Consider the following 21,939-nt stretch of genomic DNA (forward strand, 5'->3'; position numbering starts at 1 on the left):
GAGCAGCAATTTGGATTTGTTACTATGTTACCTAGAAGAATAACAAACTGTGCAAGGATGGAGGTTGTAGGAGCAAGGAGAAGTTGTCTGTAAAGTTGGTGGATGCCTATTTTCCATTTTGCAGTCCCTTGTCTCCCTCTTGTGGCCTCCTGGAGGCAACTAGCTGTGCAAAAAAAAGACAGCCTGGCGGCCGGCTGTTGCAGTGTTGCCCTCTCAGGCAACACTGAGTGACTGACTGAGCCTCACCGTCTTATATAAAGTTCAGACGGAACTTTGCACGTGTCATAGTGGAGCCCTCAGGATTCCAGAGCCAGCTTTCTGACATCATAATGGGGCCTCAGAGATAAAAGCCTGGGCCCAGGCAGTGTTGGTCAGTGCTGCTCAGCAGGCAGCACTGGACTGGACTGGATTACAGCTGATACAAGGTGTGAAGGAACAAGGGGTGGCTGTGGGCATGCACTTGCTGCCGCTGCCAGTGTTTATCTGCATGGCAGCAGGGCATTTGGGCGTTGCCAGGAAGGCGTTTTTATGTAGATTCCTCCTCTTTCAGCACTGCATTGTGGTGCAAGCAAAAGAAGCAAATCCTGTCTGGCTTCCTCTCCGGCCTTTATTCACCTCCCGTGTAGCTGTGAGTGTGTGAGCCTGCAGGGCCCCATGGAATTGCCTAGAAGTAGGCTGAATCGCTGCAAGGGCTGAACAGCAGTATCGGGCAGGCTCGGGCAACGCGCGGCCCGTTCGGGTTATCGCTTCTCGGCCTTTTGGCTAAGATCAAGTGTAGTATCTGTTCTTATCAGTTTAATATCTGATACGTCCCCTATCTGGGGACCATATATTAAATGGATTTTTAGAACAGGGAGATGGAAATAGAGCTTGCTCTGTCCACTCCACGCATTGACCTGGTATTGCAGTATTTCCAGGACCGGTGCACCTTTTCCTTATGTGTTGACTAAAAGCAGATTCCAAAAGTGTTTTTTGTCTTTGCTATTGTTTCTGTCTTTCTGAAGGGATCTCCCCTTTTAATCCCATTATTTCAACACCTGTTGGACAATGCATGAGTGATAATGAGCTCATTGATTAAATGCAATTAATGAATAGATTGCCACCTCTTGTTGTGTGTCGTCTGTGTTTCTGTGTTTCCGGCATTTCACATTGGAACACCTCATTCACCTTCCTTGTCTTCTCTCCGCCCTCCCTTTTAGGTAAGTTAAAGAGCTGCACCTGAGCCAGCCACTGATTGATTGATTGATTGATTGATTGATTGATTGATTGATTGATTGATGCAGCACAACAGTCAAATAGTAGAGTGGAGTAGGGGAACAGCAAACAGCCAATAAAGCAGCCCGCCCGCTCGCCTGCCCGCCACAATGGACCTACCTGTGTACACTAGATGGATGTGATGGAATGTACTGTCGTCCCTACATTTCAAGAAGAAGTAAGAATTGCAGTTGCAACAAAGCCTTGCTTGCCTACAAAGAGAGCAGCAATTTGGATTTGTTACTATGTTACCTAGAAGAATAACAAACTGTGCAAGGATGGAGGTTGTAGGAGCAAGGAGAAGTTGTCTGTAAAGTTGGTGGATGCCTATTTTCCATTTTGCAGTCCCTTGTCTCCCTCTTGTGGCCTCCTGGAGGCAACTAGCTGTGCAAAAAAAAGACAGCCTGGCGGCCGGCTGTTGCAGTGTTGCCCTCTCAGGCAACACTGAGTGACTGACTGAGCCTCACCGTCTTATATAAAGTTCAGACGGAACTTTGCACGTGTCATAGTGGAGCCCTCAGGATTCCAGAGCCAGCTTTCTGACATCATAATGGGGCCTCAGAGATAAAAGCCTGGGCCCAGGCAGTGTTGGTCAGTGCTGCTCAGCAGGCAGCACTGGACTGGACTGGATTACAGCTGATACAAGGTGTGAAGGAACAAGGGGTGGCTGTGGGCATGCACTTGCTGCCGCTGCCAGTGTTTATCTGCATGGCAGCAGGGCATTTGGGCGTTGCCAGGAAGGCGTTTTTATGTAGATTCCTCCTCTTTCAGCACTGCATTGTGGTGCAAGCAAAAGAAGCAAATCCTGTCTGGCTTCCTCTCCGGCCTTTATTCACCTCCCGTGTAGCTGTGAGTGTGTGAGCCTGCAGGGCCCCATGGAATTGCCTAGAAGTAGGCTGAATCGCTGCAAGGGCTGAACAGCAGTATCGGGCAGGCTCGGGCAACGCGCGGCCCGTTCGGGTTATCGCTTCTCGGCCTTTTGGCTAAGATCAAGTGTAGTATCTGTTCTTATCAGTTTAATATCTGATACGTCCCCTATCTGGGGACCATATATTAAATGGATTTTTAGAACAGGGAGATGGAAATAGAGCTTGCTCTGTCCACTCCACGCATTGACCTGGTATTGCAGTATTTCCAGGACCGGTGCACCCTTTCCTTATGTGTTGACTAAAAGCAGATTCCAAAAGTGTTTTTTGTCTTTGCTATTGTTTCTGTCTTTCTGAAGGGATCTCCCCTTTTAATCCCATTATTTCAACACCTGTTGGACAATGCATGAGTGATAATGAGCTCATTGATTAAATGCAATTAATGAATAGATTGCCACCTCTTGTTGTGTGTCGTCTGTGTTTCTGTGTTTCCGGCATTTCACATTGGAACACCTCATTCACCTTCCTTGTCTTCTCTCCGCCCTCCCTTTTAGGTAAGTTAAAGAGCTGCACCTGAGCCAGCCACTGATTGATTGATTGATTGATTGATTGATTGATTGATTGATTGATTGATGCAGCACAACAGTCAAATAGTGGAGTGGAGTAGGGGAACAGCAAACAGCCAATAAAGCAGCCCGCCCGCTCGCCTGCCCGCCACAATGGACCTACCTGTGTACACTAGATGGATGTGATGGAATGTACTGTCGTCCCTACATTTCAAGAAGAAGTAAGAATTGCAGTTGCAACAAAGCCTTGCTTGCCTACAAAGAGAGCAGCAATTTGGATTTGTTACTATGTTACCTAGAAGAATAACAAACTGTGCAAGGATGGAGGTTGTAGGAGCAAGGAGAAGTTGTCTGTAAAGTTGGTGGATGCCTATTTTCCATTTTGCAGTCCCTTGTCTCCCTCTTGTGGCCTCCTGGAGGCAACTAGCTGTGCAAAAAAAAGACAGCCTGGCGGCCGGCTGTTGCAGTGTTGCCCTCTCAGGCAACACTGAGTGACTGACTGAGCCTCACCGTCTTATATAAAGTTCAGACGGAACTTTGCACGTGTCATAGTGGAGCCCTCAGGATTCCAGAGCCAGCTTTCTGACATCATAATGGGGCCTCAGAGATAAAAGCCTGGGCCCAGGCAGTGTTGGTCAGTGCTGCTCAGCAGGCAGCACTGGACTGGACTGGATTACAGCTGATACAAGGTGTGAAGGAACAAGGGGTGGCTGTGGGCATGCACTTGCTGCCGCTGCCAGTGTTTATCTGCATGGCAGCAGGGCATTTGGGCGTTGCCAGGAAGGCATTTTTATGTAGATTCCTCCTCTTTCAGCACTGCATTGTGGTGCAAGCAAAAGAAGCAAATCCTGTCTGGCTTCCTCTCCGGCCTTTATTCACCTCCCGTGTAGCTGTGAGTGTGTGAGCCTGCAGGGCCCCATGGAATTGCCTAGAAGTAGGCTGAATCGCTGCAAGGGCTGAACAGCAGTATCGGGCAGGCTCGGGCAACGCGCGGCCCGTTCGGGTTATCGCTTCTCGGCCTTTTGGCTAAGATCAAGTGTAGTATCTGTTCTTATCAGTTTAATATCTGATACGTCCCCTATCTGGGGACCATATATTAAATGGATTTTTAGAACAGGGAGATGGAAATAGAGCTTGCTCTGTCCACTCCACGCATTGACCTGGTATTGCAGTATTTCCAGGACCGGTGCACCCTTTCCTTATGTGTTGACTAAAAGCAGATTCCAAAAGTGTTTTTTGTCTTTGCTATTGTTTCTGTCTTTCTGAAGGGATCTCCCCTTTTAATCCCATTATTTCAACACCTGTTGGACAATGCATGAGTGATAATGAGCTCATTGATTAAATGCAATTAATGAATAGATTGCCACCTCTTGTTGTGTGTCGTCTGTGTTTCTGTGTTTCCGGCATTTCACATTGGAACACCTCATTCACCTTCCTTGTCTTCTCTCCGCCCTCCCTTTTAGGTAAGTTAAAGAGCTGCACCTGAGCCAGCCACTGATTGATTGATTGATTGATTGATTGATTGATTGATTGATTGATTGATGCAGCACAACAGTCAAATAGTGGAGTGGAGTAGGGGAACAGCAAACAGCCAATAAAGCAGCCCGCCCGCTCGCCTGCCCGCCACAATGGACCTACCTGTGTACACTAGATGGATGTGATGGAATGTACTGTCGTCCCTACATTTCAAGAAGAAGTAAGAATTGCAGTTGCAACAAAGCCTTGCTTGCCTACAAAGAGAGCAGCAATTTGGATTTGTTACTATGTTACCTAGAAGAATAACAAACTGTGCAAGGATGGAGGTTGTAGGAGCAAGGAGAAGTTGTCTGTAAAGTTGGTGGATGCCTATTTTCCATTTTGCAGTCCCTTGTCTCCCTCTTGTGGCCTCCTGGAGGCAACTAGCTGTGCAAAAAAAAGACAGCCTGGCGGCCGGCTGTTGCAGTGTTGCCCTCTCAGGCAACACTGAGTGACTGACTGAGCCTCACCGTCTTATATAAAGTTCAGACGGAACTTTGCACGTGTCATAGTGGAGCCCTCAGGATTCCAGAGCCAGCTTTCTGACATCATAATGGGGCCTCAGAGATAAAAGCCTGGGCCCAGGCAGTGTTGGTCAGTGCTGCTCAGCAGGCAGCACTGGACTGGACTGGATTACAGCTGATACAAGGTGTGAAGGAACAAGGGGTGGCTGTGGGCATGCACTTGCTGCCGCTGCCAGTGTTTATCTGCATGGCAGCAGGGCATTTGGGCGTTGCCAGGAAGGCGTTTTTATGTAGATTCCTCCTCTTTCAGCACTGCATTGTGGTGCAAGCAAAAGAAGCAAATCCTGTCTGGCTTCCTCTCCGGCCTTTATTCACCTCCCGTGTAGCTGTGAGTGTGTGAGCCTGCAGGGCCCCATGGAATTGCCTAGAAGTAGGCTGAATCGCTGCAAGGGCTGAACAGCAGTATCGGGCAGGCTCGGGCAACGCGCGGCCCGTTCGGGTTATCGCTTCTCGGCCTTTTGGCTAAGATCAAGTGTAGTATCTGTTCTTATCAGTTTAATATCTGATACGTCCCCTATCTGGGGACCATATATTAAATGGATTTTTAGAACAGGGAGATGGAAATAGAGCTTGCTCTGTCCACTCCACGCATTGACCTGGTATTGCAGTATTTCCAGGACCGGTGCACCCTTTCCTTATGTGTTGACTAAAAGCAGATTCCAAAAGTGTTTTTTGTCTTTGCTATTGTTTCTGTCTTTCTGAAGGGATCTCCCCTTTTAATCCCATTATTTCAACACCTGTTGGACAATGCATGAGTGATAATGAGCTCATTGATTAAATGCAATTAATGAATAGATTGCCACCTCTTGTTGTGTGTCGTCTGTGTTTCTGTGTTTCCGGCATTTCACATTGGAACACCTCATTCACCTTCCTTGTCTTCTCTCCGCCCTCCCTTTTAGGTAAGTTAAAGAGCTGCACCTGAGCCAGCCACTGATTGATTGATTGATTGATTGATTGATGCAGCACAACAGTCAAATAGTGGAGTGGAGTAGGGGAACAGCAAACAGCCAATAAAGCAGCCCGCCCGCTCGCCTGCCCGCCACAATGGACCTACCTGTGTACACTAGATGGATGTGATGGAATGTACTGTCGTCCCTACATTTCAAGAAGAAGTAAGAATTGCAGTTGCAACAAAGCCTTGCTTGCCTACAAAGAGAGCAGCAATTTGGATTTGTTACTATGTTACCTAGAAGAATAACAAACTGTGCAAGGATGGAGGTTGTAGGAGCAAGGAGAAGTTGTCTGTAAAGTTGGTGGATGCCTATTTTCCATTTTGCAGTCCCTTGTCTCCCTCTTGTGGCCTCCTGGAGGCAACTAGCTGTGCAAAAAAAAAGACAGCCTGGCGGCCGGCTGTTGCAGTGTTGCCCTCTCAGGCAACACTGAGTGACTGACTGAGCCTCACCGTCTTATATAAAGTTCAGACGGAACTTTGCACGTGTCATAGTGGAGCCCTCAGGATTCCAGAGCCAGCTTTCTGACATCATAATGGGGCCTCAGAGATAAAAGCCTGGGCCCAGGCAGTGTTGGTCAGTGCTGCTCAGCAGGCAGCACTGGACTGGACTGGATTACAGCTGATACAAGGTGTGAAGGAACAAGGGGTGGCTGTGGGCATGCACTTGCTGCCGCTGCCAGTGTTTATCTGCATGGCAGCAGGGCATTTGGGCGTTGCCAGGAAGGCGTTTTTATGTAGATTCCTCCTCTTTCAGCACTGCATTGTGGTGCAAGCAAAAGAAGCAAATCCTGTCTGGCTTCCTCTCCGGCCTTTATTCACCTCCCGTGTAGCTGTGAGTGTGTGAGCCTGCAGGGCCCCATGGAATTGCCTAGAAGTAGGCTGAATCGCTGCAAGGGCTGAACAGCAGTATCGGGCAGGCTCGGGCAACGCGCGGCCCGTTCGGGTTATCGCTTCTCGGCCTTTTGGCTAAGATCAAGTGTAGTATCTGTTCTTATCAGTTTAATATCTGATACGTCCCCTATCTGGGGACCATATATTAAATGGATTTTTAGAACAGGGAGATGGAAATAGAGCTTGCTCTGTCCACTCCACGCATTGACCTGGTATTGCAGTATTTCCAGGACCGGTGCACCCTTTCCTTATGTGTTGACTAAAAGCAGATTCCAAAAGTGTTTTTTGTCTTTGCTATTGTTTCTGTCTTTCTGAAGGGATCTCCCCTTTTAATCCCATTATTTCAACACCTGTTGGACAATGCATGAGTGATAATGAGCTCATTGATTAAATGCAATTAATGAATAGATTGCCACCTCTTGTTGTGTGTCGTCTGTGTTTCTGTGTTTCCGGCATTTCACATTGGAACACCTCATTCACCTTCCTTGTCTTCTCTCCGCCCTCCCTTTTAGGTAAGTTAAAGAGCTGCACCTGAGCCAGCCACTGATTGATTGATTGATTGATTGATTGATTGATTGATTGATTGATTGATTGATGCAGCACAACAGTCAAATAGTGGAGTGGAGTAGGGGAACAGCAAACAGCCAATAAAGCAGCCCGCCCGCTCGCCTGCCCGCCACAATGGACCTACCTGTGTACACTAGATGGATGTGATGGAATGTACTGTCGTCCCTACATTTCAAGAAGAAGTAAGAATTGCAGTTGCAACAAAGCCTTGCTTGCCTACAAAGAGAGCAGCAATTTGGATTTGTTACTATGTTACCTAGAAGAATAACAAACTGTGCAAGGATGGAGGTTGTAGGAGCAAGGAGAAGTTGTCTGTAAAGTTGGTGGATGCCTATTTTCCATTTTGCAGTCCCTTGTCTCCCTCTTGTGGCCTCCTGGAGGCAACTAGCTGTGCAAAAAAAAGACAGCCTGGCGGCCGGCTGTTGCAGTGTTGCCCTCTCAGGCAACACTGAGTGACTGACTGAGCCTCACCGTCTTATATAAAGTTCAGACGGAACTTTGCACGTGTCATAGTGGAGCCCTCAGGATTCCAGAGCCAGCTTTCTGACATCATAATGGGGCCTCAGAGATAAAAGCCTGGGCCCAGGCAGTGTTGGTCAGTGCTGCTCAGCAGGCAGCACTGGACTGGACTGGATTACAGCTGATACAAGGTGTGAAGGAACAAGGGGTGGCTGTGGGCATGCACTTGCTGCCGCTGCCAGTGTTTATCTGCATGGCAGCAGGGCATTTGGGCGTTGCCAGGAAGGCGTTTTTATGTAGATTCCTCCTCTTTCAGCACTGCATTGTGGTGCAAGCAAAAGAAGCAAATCCTGTCTGGCTTCCTCTCCGGCCTTTATTCACCTCCCGTGTAGCTGTGAGTGTGTGAGCCTGCAGGGCCCCATGGAATTGCCTCGAAGTAGGCTGAATCGCTGCAAGGGCTGAACAGCAGTATCGGGCAGGCTCGGGCAACGCGCGGCCCGTTCGGGTTATCGCTTCTCGGCCTTTTGGCTAAGATCAAGTGTAGTATCTGTTCTTATCAGTTTAATATCTGATACGTCCCCTATCTGGGGACCATATATTAAATGGATTTTTAGAACAGGGAGATGGAAATAGAGCTTGCTCTGTCCACTCCACGCATTGACCTGGTATTGCAGTATTTCCAGGACCGGTGCACCCTTTCCTTATGTGTTGACTAAAAGCAGATTCCAAAAGTGTTTTTTGTCTTTGCTATTGTTTCTGTCTTTCTGAAGGGATCTCCCCTTTTAATCCCATTATTTCAACACCTGTTGGACAATGCATGAGTGATAATGAGCTCATTGATTAAATGCAATTAATGAATAGATTGCCACCTCTTGTTGTGTGTCGTCTGTGTTTCTGTGTTTCCGGCATTTCACATTGGAACACCTCATTCACCTTCCTTGTCTTCTCTCCGCCCTCCCTTTTAGGTAAGTTAAAGAGCTGCACCTGAGCCAGCCACTGATTGATTGATTGATTGATTGATTGATTGATTGATTGATTGATTGATTGATTGATTGATTGATGCAGCACAACAGTCAAATAGTGGAGTGGAGTAGGGGAACAGCAAACAGCCAATAAAGCAGCCCGCCCGCTCGCCTGCCCGCCACAATGGACCTACCTGTGTACACTAGATGGATGTGATGGAATGTACTGTCGTCCCTACATTTCAAGAAGAAGTAAGAATTGCAGTTGCAACAAAGCCTTGCTTGCCTACAAAGAGAGCAGCAATTTGGATTTGTTACTATGTTACCTAGAAGAATAACAAACTGTGCAAGGATGGAGGTTGTAGGAGCAAGGAGAAGTTGTCTGTAAAGTTGGTGGATGCCTATTTTCCATTTTGCAGTCCCTTGTCTCCCTCTTGTGGCCTCCTGGAGGCAACTAGCTGTGCAAAAAAAAGACAGCCTGGCGGCCGGCTGTTGCAGTGTTGCCCTCTCAGGCAACACTGAGTGACTGACTGAGCCTCACCGTCTTATATAAAGTTCAGACGGAACTTTGCACGTGTCATAGTGGAGCCCTCAGGATTCCAGAGCCAGCTTTCTGACATCATAATGGGGCCTCAGAGATAAAAGCCTGGGCCCAGGCAGTGTTGGTCAGTGCTGCTCAGCAGGCAGCACTGGACTGGACTGGATTACAGCTGATACAAGGTGTGAAGGAACAAGGGGTGGCTGTGGGCATGCACTTGCTGCCGCTGCCAGTGTTTATCTGCATGGCAGCAGGGCATTTGGGCGTTGCCAGGAAGGCGTTTTTATGTAGATTCCTCCTCTTTCAGCACTGCATTGTGGTGCAAGCAAAATAAGCAAATCCTGTCTGGCTTCCTCTCCGGCCTTTATTCACCTCCCGTGTAGCTGTGAGTGTGTGAGCCTGCAGGGCCCCATGGAATTGCCTAGAAGTAGGCTGAATCGCTGCAAGGGCTGAACAGCAGTATCGGGCAGGCTCGGGCAACGCGCGGCCCGTTCGGGTTATCGCTTCTCGGCCTTTTGGCTAAGATCAAGTGTAGTATCTGTTCTTATCAGTTTAATATCTGATACGTCCCCTATCTGGGGACCATATATTAAATGGATTTTTAGAACAGGGAGATGGAAATAGAGCTTGCTCTGTCCACTCCACGCATTGACCTGGTATTGCAGTATTTCCAGGACCGATGCACCCTTTCCTTATGTGTTGACTAAAAGCAGATTCCAAAAGTGTTTTTTGTCTTTGCTATTGTTTCTGTCTTTCTGAAGGGATCTCCCCTTTTAATCCCATTATTTCAACACCTGTTGGACAATGCATGAGTGATAATGAGCTCATTGATTAAATGCAATTAATGAATAGATTGCCACCTCTTGTTGTGTGTCGTCTGTGTTTCTGTGTTTCCGGCATTTCACATTGGAACACCTCATTCACCTTCCTTGTCTTCTCTCCGCCCTCCCTTTTAGGTAAGTTAAAGAGCTGCACCTGAGCCAGCCACTGATTGATTGATTGATTGATTGATTGATTGATTGATTGATTGATTGATTGATGCAGCACAACAGTCAAATAGTGGAGTGGAGTAGGGGAACAGCAAACAGCCAATAAAGCAGCCCGCCCGCTCGCCTGCCCGCCACAATGGACCTACCTGTGTACACTAGATGGATGTGATGGAATGTACTGTCGTCCCTACATTTCAAGAAGAAGTAAGAATTGCAGTTGCAACAAAGCCTTGCTTGCCTACAAAGAGAGCAGCAATTTGGATTTGTTACTATGTTACCTAGAAGAATAACAAACTGTGCAAGGATGGAGGTTGTAGGAGCAAGGAGAAGTTGTCTGTAAAGTTGGTGGATGCCTATTTTCCATTTTGCAGTCCCTTGTCTCCCTCTTGTGGCCTCCTGGAGGCAACTAGCTGTGCAAAAAAAAGACAGCCTGGCGGCCGGCTGTTGCAGTGTTGCCCTCTCAGGCAACACTGAGTGACTGACTGAGCCTCACCGTCTTATATAAAGTTCAGACGGAACTTTGCACGTGTCATAGTGGAGCCCTCAGGATTCCAGAGCCAGCTTTCTGACATCATAATGGGGCCTCAGAGATAAAAGCCTGGGCCCAGGCAGTGTTGGTCAGTGCTGCTCAGCAGGCAGCACTGGACTGGACTGGATTACAGCTGATACAAGGTGTGAAGGAACAAGGGGTGGCTGTGGGCATGCACTTGCTGCCGCTGCCAGTGTTTATCTGCATGGCAGCAGGGCATTTGGGCGTTGCCAGGAAGGCGTTTTTATGTAGATTCCTCCTCTTTGAGCACTGCATTGTGGTGCAAGCAAAAGAAGCAAATCCTGTCTGGCTTCCTCTCCGGCCTTTATTCACCTCCCGTGTAGCTGTGAGTGTGTGAGCCTGCAGGGCCCCATGGAATTGCCTAGAAGTAGGCTGAATCGCTGCAAGGGCTGAACAGCAGTATCGGGCAGGCTCGGGCAACGCGCGGCCCGTTCGGGTTATCGCTTCTCGGCCTTTTGGCTAAGATCAAGTGTAGTATCTGTTCTTATCAGTTTAATATCTGATACGTCCCCTATCTGGGGACCATATATTAAATGGATTTTTAGAACAGGGAGATGGAAATAGAGCTTGCTCTGTCCACTCCACGCATTGACCTGGTATTGCAGTATTTCCAGGACCGGTGCACCCTTTCCTTATGTGTTGACTAAAAGCAGATTCCAAAAGTGTTTTTTGTCTTTGCTATTGTTTCTGTCTTTCTGAAGGGATCTCCCCTTTTAATCCCATTATTTCAACACCTGTTGGACAATGCATGAGTGATAATGAGCTCATTGATTAAATGCAATTAATGAATAGATTGCCACCTCTTGTTGTGTGTCGTCTGTGTTTCTGTGTTTCCGGCATTTCACATTGGAACACCTCATTCACCTTCCTTGTCTTCTCTCCGCCCTCCCTTTTAGGTAAGTTAAAGAGCTGCACCTGAGCCAGCCACTGATTGATTGATTGATTGATTGATTGATTGATTGATTGATTGATGCAGCACAACAGTCAAATAGTGGAGTGGAGTAGGGGAACAGCAAACAGCCAATAAAGCAGCCCGCCCGCTCGCCTGCCCGCCACAATGGACCTACCTGTGTACACTAGATGGATGTGATGGAATGTACTGTCGTCCCTACATTTCAAGAAGAAGTAAGAATTGCAGTTGCAACAAAGCCTTGCTTGCCTACAAAGAGAGCAGCAATTTGGATTTGTTACTATGTTACCTAGAAGAATAACAAACTGTGCAAGGATGGAGGTTGTAGGAGCAAGGAGAAGTTGTCTGTAAAGTTGGTGGATGCCTATTTTCCATTTTGCAGTCCCTTGTCTCCCTCTTGTGGCCTCCTGGAGGCAACTAGCTGTGCAAAAAAAAGACAGCCTGGCGGCCGGCTGTTGCAGTGTTGCCCTCTCAGGCAACACTGAGTGACTGACTGAGCCTCACCGTCTTATATAAAGTTCAGACGGAACTTTGCACGTGTCATAGTGGAGCCCTCAGGATTCCAGAGCCAGCTTTCTGACATCATAATGGGGCCTCAGAGATAAAAGCCTGGGCCCAGGCAGTGTTGGTCAGTGCTGCTCAGCAGGCAGCACTGGACTGGACTGGATTACAGCTGATACAAGGTGTGAAGGAACAAGGGGTGGCTGTGGGCATGCACTTGCTGCCGCTGCCAGTGTTTATCTGCATGGCAGCAGGGCATTTGGGCGTTGCCAGGAAGGCGTTTTTATGTAGATTCCTCCTCTTTCAGCACTGCATTGTGGTGCAAGCAAAAGAAGCAAATCCTGTCTGGCTTCCTCTCCGGCCTTTATTCACCTCCCGTGTAGCTGTGAGTGTGTGAGCCTGCAGGGCCCCATGGAATTGCCTAGAAGTAGGCTGAATCGCTGCAAGGGCTGAACAGCAGTATCGGGCAGGCTCGGGCAACGCGCGGCCCGTTCGGGTTATCGCTTCTCGGCCTTTTGGCTAAGATCAAGTGTAGTATCTGTTCTTATCAGTTTAATATCTGATACGTCCCCTATCTGGGGACCATATATTAAATGGATTTTTAGAACAGGGAGATGGAAATAGAGCTTGCTCTGTCCACTCCACGCATTGACCTGGTATTGCAGTATTTCCAGGACCGGTGCACCCTTTCCTTATGTGTTGACTAAAAGCAGATTCCAAAAGTGTTTTTTGTCTTTGCTATTGTTTCTGTCTTTCTGAAGGGATCTCCCCTTTTAATCCCATTATTTCAACACCTGTTGGACAATGCATGAGTGATAATGAGCTCATTGATTAAATGCAATTAATGAATAGATTGCCACCTCTTGTTGTGTGTCGTCTGTGTTTCTGTGTTTCCGGCATTTCACATTGGAACACCTCATTCACCTTCCTTGTCTTCTCTCCGCCCTCCCTTTTAGGTAAGTTAAAGAGCTGCACCTGAGCCAGCCACTGATTGATTGATTGATTGATTGATTGATTGATTGATTGATTGATTGATTGATTGATTGATGCAGCACAACAGTCAAATAGTGGAGTGGAGTAGGGGAACAGCAAACAGCCAATAAAGCAGCCCGCCCGCTCGCCTGCCCGCCACAATGGACCTACCTGTGTACACTAGATGGATGTGATGGAATGTACTGTCGTCCCTACATTTCAAGAAGAAGTAAGAATTGCAGTTGCAACAAAGCCTTGCTTGCCTACAAAGAGAGCAGCAATTTGGATTTGTTACTATGTTACCTAGAAGAATAACAAACTGTGCAAGGATGGAGGTTGTAGGAGCAAGGAGAAGTTGTCTGTAAAGTTGGTGGATGCCTATTTTCCATTTTGCAGTCCCTTGTCTCCCTCTTGTGGCCTCCTGGAGGCAACTAGCTGTGCAAAAAAAAGACAGCCTGGCGGCCGGCTGTTGCAGTGTTGCCCTCTCAGGCAACACTGAGTGACTGACTGAGCCTCACCGTCTTATATAAAGTTCAGACGGAACTTTGCACGTGTCATAGTGGAGCCCTCAGGATTCCAGAGCCAGCTTTCTGACATCATAATGGGGCCTCAGAGATAAAAGCCTGGGCCCAGGCAGTGTTGGTCAGTGCTGCTCAGCAGGCAGCACTGGACTGGACTGGATTACAGCTGATACAAGGTGTGAAGGAACAAGGGGTGGCTGTGGGCATGCACTTGCTGCCGCTGCCAGTGTTTATCTGCATGGCAGCAGGGCATTTGGGCGTTGCCAGGAAGGCGTTTTTATGTAGATTCCTCCTCTTTCAGCACTGCATTGTGGTGCAAGCAAAAGAAGCAAATCCTGTCTGGCTTCCTCTCCGGCCTTTATTCACCTCCCGTGTAGCTGTGAGTGTGTGAGCCTGCAGGGCCCCATGGAATTGCCTAGAAGTAGGCTGAATCGCTGCAAGGGCTGAACAGCAGTATCGGGCAGGCTCGGGCAACGCGCGGCCCGTTCGGGTTATCGCTTCTCTGCCTTTTGGCTAAGATCAAGTGTAGTATCTGTTCTTATCAGTTTAATATCTGATACGTCCCCTATCTGGGGACCATATATTAAATGGATTTTTAGAACAGGGAGATGGAAATAGAGCTTGCTCTGTCCACTCCACGCATTGACCTGGTATTGCAGTATTTCCAGGACCGGTGCACCCTTTCCTTATGTGTTGACTAAAAGCAGATTCCAAAAGTGTTTTTTGTCTTTGCTATTGTTTCTGTCTTTCTGAAGGGATCTCCCCTTTTAATCCCATTATTTCAACACCTGTTGGACAATGCATGAGTGATAATGAGCTCATTGATTAAATGCAATTAATGAATAGATTGCCACCTCTTGTTGTGTGTCGTCTGTGTTTCTGTGTTTCCGGCATTTCACATTGGAACACCTCATTCACCTTCCTTGTCTTCTCTCCGCCCTCCCTTTTAGGTAAGTTAAAGAGCTGCACCTGAGCCAGCCACTGATTGATTGATTGATTGATTGATTGATTGATTGATTGATTGATGCAGCACAACAGTCAAATAGTGGAGTGGAGTAGGGGAACAGCAAACAGCCAATAAAGCAGCCCGCCCGCTCGCCTGCCCGCCACAATGGACCTACCTGTGTACACTAGATGGATGTGATGGAATGTACTGTCGTCCCTACATTTCAAGAAGAAGTAAGAATTGCAGTTGCAACAAAGCCTTGCTTGCCTACAAAGAGAGCAGCAATTTGGATTTGTTACTATGTTACCTAGAAGAATAACAAACTGTGCAAGGATGGAGGTTGTAGGAGCAAGGAGAAGTTGTCTGTAAAGTTGGTGGATGCCTATTTTCCATTTTGCAGTCCCTTGTCTCCCTCTTGTGGCCTCCTGGAGGCAACTAGCTGTGCAAAAAAAAGACAGCCTGGCGGCCGGCTGTTGCAGTGTTGCCCTCTCAGGCAACACTGAGTGACTGACTGAGCCTCACCGTCTTATATAAAGTTCAGACGGAACTTTGCACGTGTCATAGTGGAGCCCTCAGGATTCCAGAGCCAGCTTTCTGACATCATAATGGGGCCTCAGAGATAAAAGCCTGGGCCCAGGCAGTGTTGGTCAGTGCTGCTCAGCAGGCAGCACTGGACTGGACTGGATTACAGCTGATACAAGGTGTGAAGGAACAAGGGGTGGCTGTGGGCATGCACTTGCTGCCGCTGCCAGTGTTTATCTGCATGGCAGCAGGGCATTTGGGCGTTGCCAGGAAGGCGTTTTTATGTAGATTCCTCCTCTTTCAGCACTGCATTGTGGTGCAAGCAAAAGAAGCAAATCCTGTCTGGCTTCCTCTCCGGCCTTTATTCACCTCCCGTGTAGCTGTGAGTGTGTGAGCCTGCAGGGCCCCATGGAATTGCCTAGAAGTAGGCTGAATCGCTGCAAGGGCTGAACAGCAGTATCGGGCAGGCTCTGGCAACGCGCGGCCCGTTCGGGTTATCGCTTCTCGGCCTTTTGGCTAAGATCAAGTGTAGTATCTGTTCTTATCAGTTTAATATCTGATACGTCCCCTATCTGGGGACCATATATTAAATGGATTTTTAGAACAGGGAGATGGAAATAGAGCTTGCTCTGTCCACTCCACGCATTGACCTGGTATTGCAGTATTTCCAGGACCGGTGCACCCTTTCCTTATGTGTTGACTAAAAGCAGATTCCAAAAGTGTTTTTTGTCTTTGCTATTGTTTCTGTCTTTCTGAAGGGATCTCCCCTTTTAATCCCATTATTTCAACACCTGTTGGACAATGCATGAGTGATAATGAGCTCATTGATTAAATGCAATTAATGAATAGATTGCCACCTCTTGTTGTGTGTCGTCTGTGTTTCTGTGTTTCCGGCATTTCACATTGGAACACCTCATTCACCTTCCTTGTCTTCTCTCCGCCCTCCCTTTTAGGTAAGTTAAAGAGCTGCACCTGAGCCAGCCACTGATTGATTGATTGATTGATTGATTGATTGATTGATTGATTGATTGATTGATGCAGCACAACAGTCAAATAGTGGAGTGGAGTAGGGGAACAGCAAACAGCCAATAAAGCAGCCCGCCCGCTCGCCTGCCCGCCACAATGGACCTACCTGTGTACACTAGATGGATGTGATGGAATGTACTGTCGTCCCTACATTTCAAGAAGAAGTAAGAATTGCAGTTGCAACAAAGCCTTGCTTGCCTACAAAGAGAGCAGCAATTTGGATTTGTTACTATGTTACCTAGAAGAATAACAAACTGTGCAAGGATGGAGGTTGTAGGAGCAAGGAGAAGTTGTCTGTAAAGTTGGTGGATGCCTATTTTCCATTTTGCAGTCCCTTGTCTCCCTCTTGTGGCCTCCTGGAGGCAACTAGCTGTGCAAAAAAAAGACAGCCTGGCGGCCGGCTGTTGCAGTGTTGCCCTCTCAGGCAACACTGAGTGACTGACTGAGCCTCACCGTCTTATATAAAGTTCAGACGGAACTTTGCACGTGTCATAGTGGAGCCCTCAGGATTCCAGAGCCAGCTTTCTGACATCATAATGGGGCCTCAGAGATAAAAGCCTGGGCCCAGGCAGTGTTGGTCAGTGCTGCTCAGCAGGCAGCACTGGACTGGACTGGATTACAGCTGATACAAGGTGTGAAGGAACAAGGGGTGGCTGTGGGCATGCACTTGCTGCCGCTGCCAGTGTTTATCTGCATGGCAGCAGGGCATTTGGGCGTTGCCAGGAAGGCGTTTTTATGTAGATTCCTCCTCTTTCAGCACTGCATTGTGGTGCAAGCAAAAGAAGCAAATCCTGTCTGGCTTCCTCTCCGGCCTTTATTCACCTCCCGTGTAGCTGTGAGTGTGTGAGCCTGCAGGGCCCCATGGAATTGCCTAGAAGTAGGCTGAATCGCTGCAAGGGCTGAACAGCAGTATCGGGCAGGCTCGGGCAACGCGCGGCCCGTTCGGGTTATCGCTTCTCGGCCTTTTGGCTAAGATCAAGTGTAGTATCTGTTCTTATCAGTTTAATATCTGATACGTCCCCTATCTGGGGACCATATATTAAATGGATTTTTAGAACAGGGAGATGGAAATAGAGCTTGCTCTGTCCACTCCACGCATTGACCTGGTATTGCAGTATTTCCAGGACCGGTGCACCCTTTCCTTATGTGTTGACTAAAAGCAGATTCCAAAAGTGTTTTTTGTCTTTGCTATTGTTTCTGTCTTTCTGAAGGGATCTCCCCTTTTAATCCCATTATTTCAACACCTGTTGGACAATGCATGAGTGATAATGAGCTCATTGATTAAATGCAATTAATGAATAGATTGCCACCTCTTGTTGTGTGTCGTCTGTGTTTCTGTGTTTCCGGCATTTCACATTGGAACACCTCATTCACCTTCCTTGTCTTCTCTCCGCCCTCCCTTTTAGGTAAGTTAAAGAGCTGCACCTGAGCCAGCCACTGATTGATTGATTGATTGATTGATTGATTGATTGATTGATTGATTGATGCAGCACAACAGTCAAATAGTGGAGTGGAGTAGGGGAACAGCAAACAGCCAATAAAGCAGCCCGCCCGCTCGCCTGCCCGCCACAATGGACCTACCTGTGTACACTAGATGGATGTGATGGAATGTACTGTCGTCCCTACATTTCAAGAAGAAGTAAGAATTGCAGTTGCAACAAAGCCTTGCTTGCCTACAAAGAGAGCAGCAATTTGGATTTGTTACTATGTTACCTAGAAGAATAACAAACTGTGCAAGGATGGAGGTTGTAGGAGCAAGGAGAAGTTGTCTGTAAAGTTGGTGGATGCCTATTTTCCATTTTGCAGTCCCTTGTCTCCCTCTTGTGGCCTCCTGGAGGCAACTAGCTGTGCAAAAAAAAGACAGCCTGGCGGCCGGCTGTTGCAGTGTTGCCCTCTCAGGCAACACTGAGTGACTGACTGAGCCTCACCGTCTTATATAAAGTTCAGACGGAACTTTGCACGTGTCATAGTGGAGCCCTCAGGATTCCAGAGCCAGCTTTCTGACATCATAATGGGGCCTCAGAGATAAAAGCCTGGGCCCAGGCAGTGTTGGTCAGTGCTGCTCAGCAGGCAGCACTGGACTGGACTGGATTACAGCTGATACAAGGTGTGAAGGAACAAGGGGTGGCTGTGGGCATGCACTTGCTGCCGCTGCCAGTGTTTATCTGCATGGCAGCAGGGCATTTGGGCGTTGCCAGGAAGGCGTTTTTATGTAGATTCCTCCTCTTTCAGCACTGCATTGTGGTGCAAGCAAAAGAAGCAAATCCTGTCTGGCTTCCTCTCCGGCCTTTATTCACCTCCCGTGTAGCTGTGAGTGTGTGAGCCTGCAGGGCCCCATGGAATTGCCTAGAAGTAGGCTGAATCGCTGCAAGGGCTGAACAGCAGTATCGGGCAGGCTCGGGCAACGCGCGGCCCGTTCGGGTTATCGCTTCTCGGCCTTTTGGCTAAGATCAAGTGTAGTATCTGTTCTTATCAGTTTAATATCTGATACGTCCCCTATCTGGGGACCATATATTAAATGGATTTTTAGAACAGGGAGATGGAAATAGAGCTTGCTCTGTCCACTCCACGCATTGACCTGGTATTGCAGTATTTCCAGGACCGGTGCACCCTTTCCTTATGTGTTGACTAAAAGCAGATTCCAAAAGTGTTTTTTGTCTTTGCTATTGTTTCTGTCTTTCTGAAGGGATCTCCCCTTTTAATCCCATTATTTCAACACCTGTTGGACAATGCATGAGTGATAATGAGCTCATTGATTAAATGCAATTAATGAATAGATTGCCACCTCTTGTTGTGTGTCGTCTGTGTTTCTGTGTTTCCGGCATTTCACATTGGAACACCTCATTCACCTTCCTTGTCTTCTCTCCGCCCTCCCTTTTAGGTAAGTTAAAGAGCTGCACCTGAGCCAGCCACTGATTGATTGATTGATTGATTGATTGATTGATTGATGCAGCACAACAGTCAAATAGTGGAGTGGAGTAGGGGAACAGCAAACAGCCAATAAAGCAGCCCGCCCGCTCGCCTGCCCGCCACAATGGACCTACCTGTGTACACTAGATGGATGTGATGGAATGTACTGTCGTCCCTACATTTCAAGAAGAAGTAAGAATTGCAGTTGCAACAAAGCCTTGCTTGCCTACAAAGAGAGCAGCAATTTGGATTTGTTACTATGTTACCTAGAAGAATAACAAACTGTGCAAGGATGGAGGTTGTAGGAGCAAGGAGAAGTTGTCTGTAAAGTTGGTGGATGCCTATTTTCCATTTTGCAGTCCCTTGTCTCCCTCTTGTGGCCTCCTGGAGGCAACTAGCTGTGCAAAAAAAAGACAGCCTGGCGGCCGGCTGTTGCAGTGTTGCCCTCTCAGGCAACACTGAGTGACTGACTGAGCCTCACCGTCTTATATAAAGTTCAGACGGAACTTTGCACGTGTCATAGTGGAGCCCTCAGGATTCCAGAGCCAGCTTTCTGACATCATAATGGGGCCTCAGAGATAAAAGCCTGGGCCCAGGCAGTGTTGGTCAGTGCTGCTCAGCAGGCAGCACTGGACTGGACTGGATTACAGCTGATACAAGGTGTGAAGGAACAAGGGGTGGCTGTGGGCATGCACTTGCTGCCGCTGCCAGTGTTTATCTGCATGGCAGCAGGGCATTTGGGCGTTGCCAGGAAGGCGTTTTTATGTAGATTCCTCCTCTTTCAGCACTGCATTGTGGTGCAAGCAAAAGAAGCAAATCCTGTCTGGCTTCCTCTCCGGCCTTTATTCACCTCCCGTGTAGCTGTGAGTGTGTGAGCCTGCAGGGCCCCATGGAATTGCCTAGAAGTAGGCTGAATCGCTGCAAGGGCTGAACAGCAGTATCGGGCAGGCTCGGGCAACGCGCGGCCCGTTCGGGTTATCGCTTCTCGGCCTTTTGGCTAAGATCAAGTGTAGTATCTGTTCTTATCAGTTTAATATCTGATACGTCCCCTATCTGGGGACCATATATTAAATGGATTTTTAGAACAGGGAGATGGAAATAGAGCTTGCTCTGTCCACTCCACGCATTGACCTGGTATTGCAGTATTTCCAGGACCGGTGCACCCTTTCCTTATGTGTTGACTAAAAGCAGATTCCAAAAGTGTTTTTTGTCTTTGCTATTGTTTCTGTCTTTCTGAAGGGATCTCCCCTTTTAATCCCATTATTTCAACACCTGTTGGACAATGCATGAGTGATAATGAGCTCATTGATTAAATGCAATTAATGAATAGATTGCCACCTCTTGTTGTGTGTCGTCTGTGTTTCTGTGTTTCCGGCATTTCACATTGGAACACCTCATTCACCTTCCTTGTCTTCTCTCCGCCCTCCCTTTTAGGTAAGTTAAAGAGCTGCACCTGAGCCAGCCACTGATTGATTGATTGATTGATTGATTGATTGATTGATTGATGCAGCACAACAGTCAAATAGTGGAGTGGAGTAGGGGAACAGCAAACAGCCAATAAAGCAGCCCGCCCGCTCGCCTGCCCGCCACAATGGACCTACCTGTGTACACTAGATGGATGTGATGGAATGTACTGTCGTCCCTACATTTCAAGAAGAAGTAAGAATTGCAGTTGCAACAAAGCCTTGCTTGCCTACAAAGAGAGCAGCAATTTGGATTTGTTACTATGTTACCTAGAAGAATAACAAACTGTGCAAGGATGGATGTTGTAGGAGCAAGGAGAAGTTGTCTGTAAAGTTGGTGGATGCCTATTTTCCATTTTGCAGTCCCTTGTCTCCCTCTTGTGGCCTCCTGGAGGCAACTAGCTGTGCAAAAAAAAGACAGCCTAGCGGCCGGCTGTTGCAGTGTTGCCCTCTCAGGCAACACTGAGTGACTGACTGAGCCTCACCGTCTTATATAAAGTTCAGACGGAACTTTGCACGTGTCATAGTGGAGCCCTCAGGATTCCAGAGCCAGCTTTCTGACATCATAATGGGGCCTCAGAGATAAAAGCCTGGGCCCAGGCAGTGTTGGTCAGTGCTGCTCAGCAGGCAGCACTGGACTGGACTGGATTACAGCTGATACAAGGTGTGAAGGAACAAGGGGTGGCTGTGGGCATGCACTTGCTGCCGCTGCCAGTGTTTATCTGCATGGCAGCAGGGCATTTGGGCGTTGCCAGGAAGGCGTTTTTATGTAGATTCCTCCTCTTTCAGCACTGCATTGTGGTGCAAGCAAAAGAAGCAAATCCTGTCTGGCTTCCTCTCCGGCCTTTATTCACCTCCCGTGTAGCTGTGAGTGTGTGAGCCTGCAGGGCCCCATGGAATTGCCTAGAAGTAGGCTGAATCGCTGCAAGGGCTGAACAGCAGTATCGGGCAGGCTCGGGCAACGCGCGGCCCGTTCGGGTTATCGCTTCTCGGCCTTTTGGCTAAGATCAAGTGTAGTATCTGTTCTTATCAGTTTAATATCTGATACGTCCCCTATCTGGGGACCATATATTAAATGGATTTTTAGAACAGGGAGATGGAAATAGAGCTTGCTCTGTCCACTCCACGCATTGACCTGGTATTGCAGTATTTCCAGGACCGGTGCACCCTTTCCTTATGTGTTGACTAAAAGCAGATTCCAAAAGTGTTTTTTGTCTTTGCTATTGTTTCTGTCTTTCTGAAGGGATCTCCCCTTTTAATCCCATTATTTCAACACCTGTTGGACAATGCATGAGTGATAATGAGCTCATTGATTAAATGCAATTAATGAATAGATTGCCACCTCTTGTTGTGTGTCGTCTGTGTTTCTGTGTTTCCGGCATTTCACATTGGAACACCTCATTCACCTTCCTTGTCTTCTCTCCGCCCTCCCTTTTAGGTAAGTTAAAGAGCTGCACCTGAGCCAGCCACTGATTGATTGATTGATTGATTGATTGATTGATTGATTGATGCAGCACAACAGTCAAATAGTGGAG

General features: G+C 47.8%; 15 non-coding genes across 15 annotated transcripts; all 15 read left to right on the top strand.

The window, feature by feature from the left end:
• The first annotated feature begins 742 nt into the window (after window positions 1–742).
• On the top strand, window positions 743–933 carry LOC142728383 (U2 spliceosomal RNA). Its single transcript, XR_012877534.1, has one exon. It is a non-coding gene; the product is annotated as a U2 spliceosomal RNA (small nuclear RNA).
• Window positions 934–2,217: 1,284 nt separating this feature from the next.
• Window positions 2,218–2,408, top strand: LOC142728412 (U2 spliceosomal RNA). The gene has a single exon (XR_012877561.1). It is a non-coding gene; the product is annotated as a U2 spliceosomal RNA (small nuclear RNA).
• A 1,284-nt stretch (window positions 2,409–3,692) lies between these two features.
• On the top strand, window positions 3,693–3,883 carry LOC142728414 (U2 spliceosomal RNA). Its single transcript, XR_012877562.1, has one exon. It is a non-coding gene; the product is annotated as a U2 spliceosomal RNA (small nuclear RNA).
• Window positions 3,884–5,167: 1,284 nt separating this feature from the next.
• LOC142728415 (U2 spliceosomal RNA) lies at window positions 5,168–5,358 on the top strand. The gene has a single exon (XR_012877563.1). It is a non-coding gene; the product is annotated as a U2 spliceosomal RNA (small nuclear RNA).
• Window positions 5,359–6,623: 1,265 nt separating this feature from the next.
• LOC142728416 (U2 spliceosomal RNA) lies at window positions 6,624–6,814 on the top strand. Its single transcript, XR_012877564.1, has one exon. It is a non-coding gene; the product is annotated as a U2 spliceosomal RNA (small nuclear RNA).
• A 1,288-nt stretch (window positions 6,815–8,102) lies between these two features.
• LOC142728417 (U2 spliceosomal RNA) lies at window positions 8,103–8,293 on the top strand. Its single transcript, XR_012877565.1, has one exon. It is a non-coding gene; the product is annotated as a U2 spliceosomal RNA (small nuclear RNA).
• A 1,300-nt stretch (window positions 8,294–9,593) lies between these two features.
• On the top strand, window positions 9,594–9,784 carry LOC142728384 (U2 spliceosomal RNA). Its single transcript, XR_012877535.1, has one exon. It is a non-coding gene; the product is annotated as a U2 spliceosomal RNA (small nuclear RNA).
• A 1,288-nt stretch (window positions 9,785–11,072) lies between these two features.
• On the top strand, window positions 11,073–11,263 carry LOC142728418 (U2 spliceosomal RNA). Its single transcript, XR_012877566.1, has one exon. It is a non-coding gene; the product is annotated as a U2 spliceosomal RNA (small nuclear RNA).
• A 1,280-nt stretch (window positions 11,264–12,543) lies between these two features.
• Window positions 12,544–12,734, top strand: LOC142728419 (U2 spliceosomal RNA). The gene has a single exon (XR_012877567.1). It is a non-coding gene; the product is annotated as a U2 spliceosomal RNA (small nuclear RNA).
• A 1,296-nt stretch (window positions 12,735–14,030) lies between these two features.
• On the top strand, window positions 14,031–14,221 carry LOC142728388 (U2 spliceosomal RNA). Its single transcript, XR_012877539.1, has one exon. It is a non-coding gene; the product is annotated as a U2 spliceosomal RNA (small nuclear RNA).
• Window positions 14,222–15,501: 1,280 nt separating this feature from the next.
• Window positions 15,502–15,692, top strand: LOC142728420 (U2 spliceosomal RNA). Its single transcript, XR_012877568.1, has one exon. It is a non-coding gene; the product is annotated as a U2 spliceosomal RNA (small nuclear RNA).
• Window positions 15,693–16,980: 1,288 nt separating this feature from the next.
• LOC142728422 (U2 spliceosomal RNA) lies at window positions 16,981–17,171 on the top strand. The gene has a single exon (XR_012877570.1). It is a non-coding gene; the product is annotated as a U2 spliceosomal RNA (small nuclear RNA).
• Window positions 17,172–18,455: 1,284 nt separating this feature from the next.
• On the top strand, window positions 18,456–18,646 carry LOC142728423 (U2 spliceosomal RNA). The gene has a single exon (XR_012877571.1). It is a non-coding gene; the product is annotated as a U2 spliceosomal RNA (small nuclear RNA).
• A 1,272-nt stretch (window positions 18,647–19,918) lies between these two features.
• Window positions 19,919–20,109, top strand: LOC142728425 (U2 spliceosomal RNA). The gene has a single exon (XR_012877572.1). It is a non-coding gene; the product is annotated as a U2 spliceosomal RNA (small nuclear RNA).
• Window positions 20,110–21,385: 1,276 nt separating this feature from the next.
• Window positions 21,386–21,576, top strand: LOC142728426 (U2 spliceosomal RNA). Its single transcript, XR_012877573.1, has one exon. It is a non-coding gene; the product is annotated as a U2 spliceosomal RNA (small nuclear RNA).
• The last annotated feature ends 363 nt before the right edge of the window (window positions 21,577–21,939 follow it).

This window comes from Rhinoderma darwinii, unplaced genomic scaffold (assembly GCF_050947455.1).
Source record: "Rhinoderma darwinii isolate aRhiDar2 unplaced genomic scaffold, aRhiDar2.hap1 Scaffold_675, whole genome shotgun sequence".
In the NCBI taxonomy this organism is placed as follows: Eukaryota; Metazoa; Chordata; class Amphibia; order Anura; family Rhinodermatidae; genus Rhinoderma; species Rhinoderma darwinii.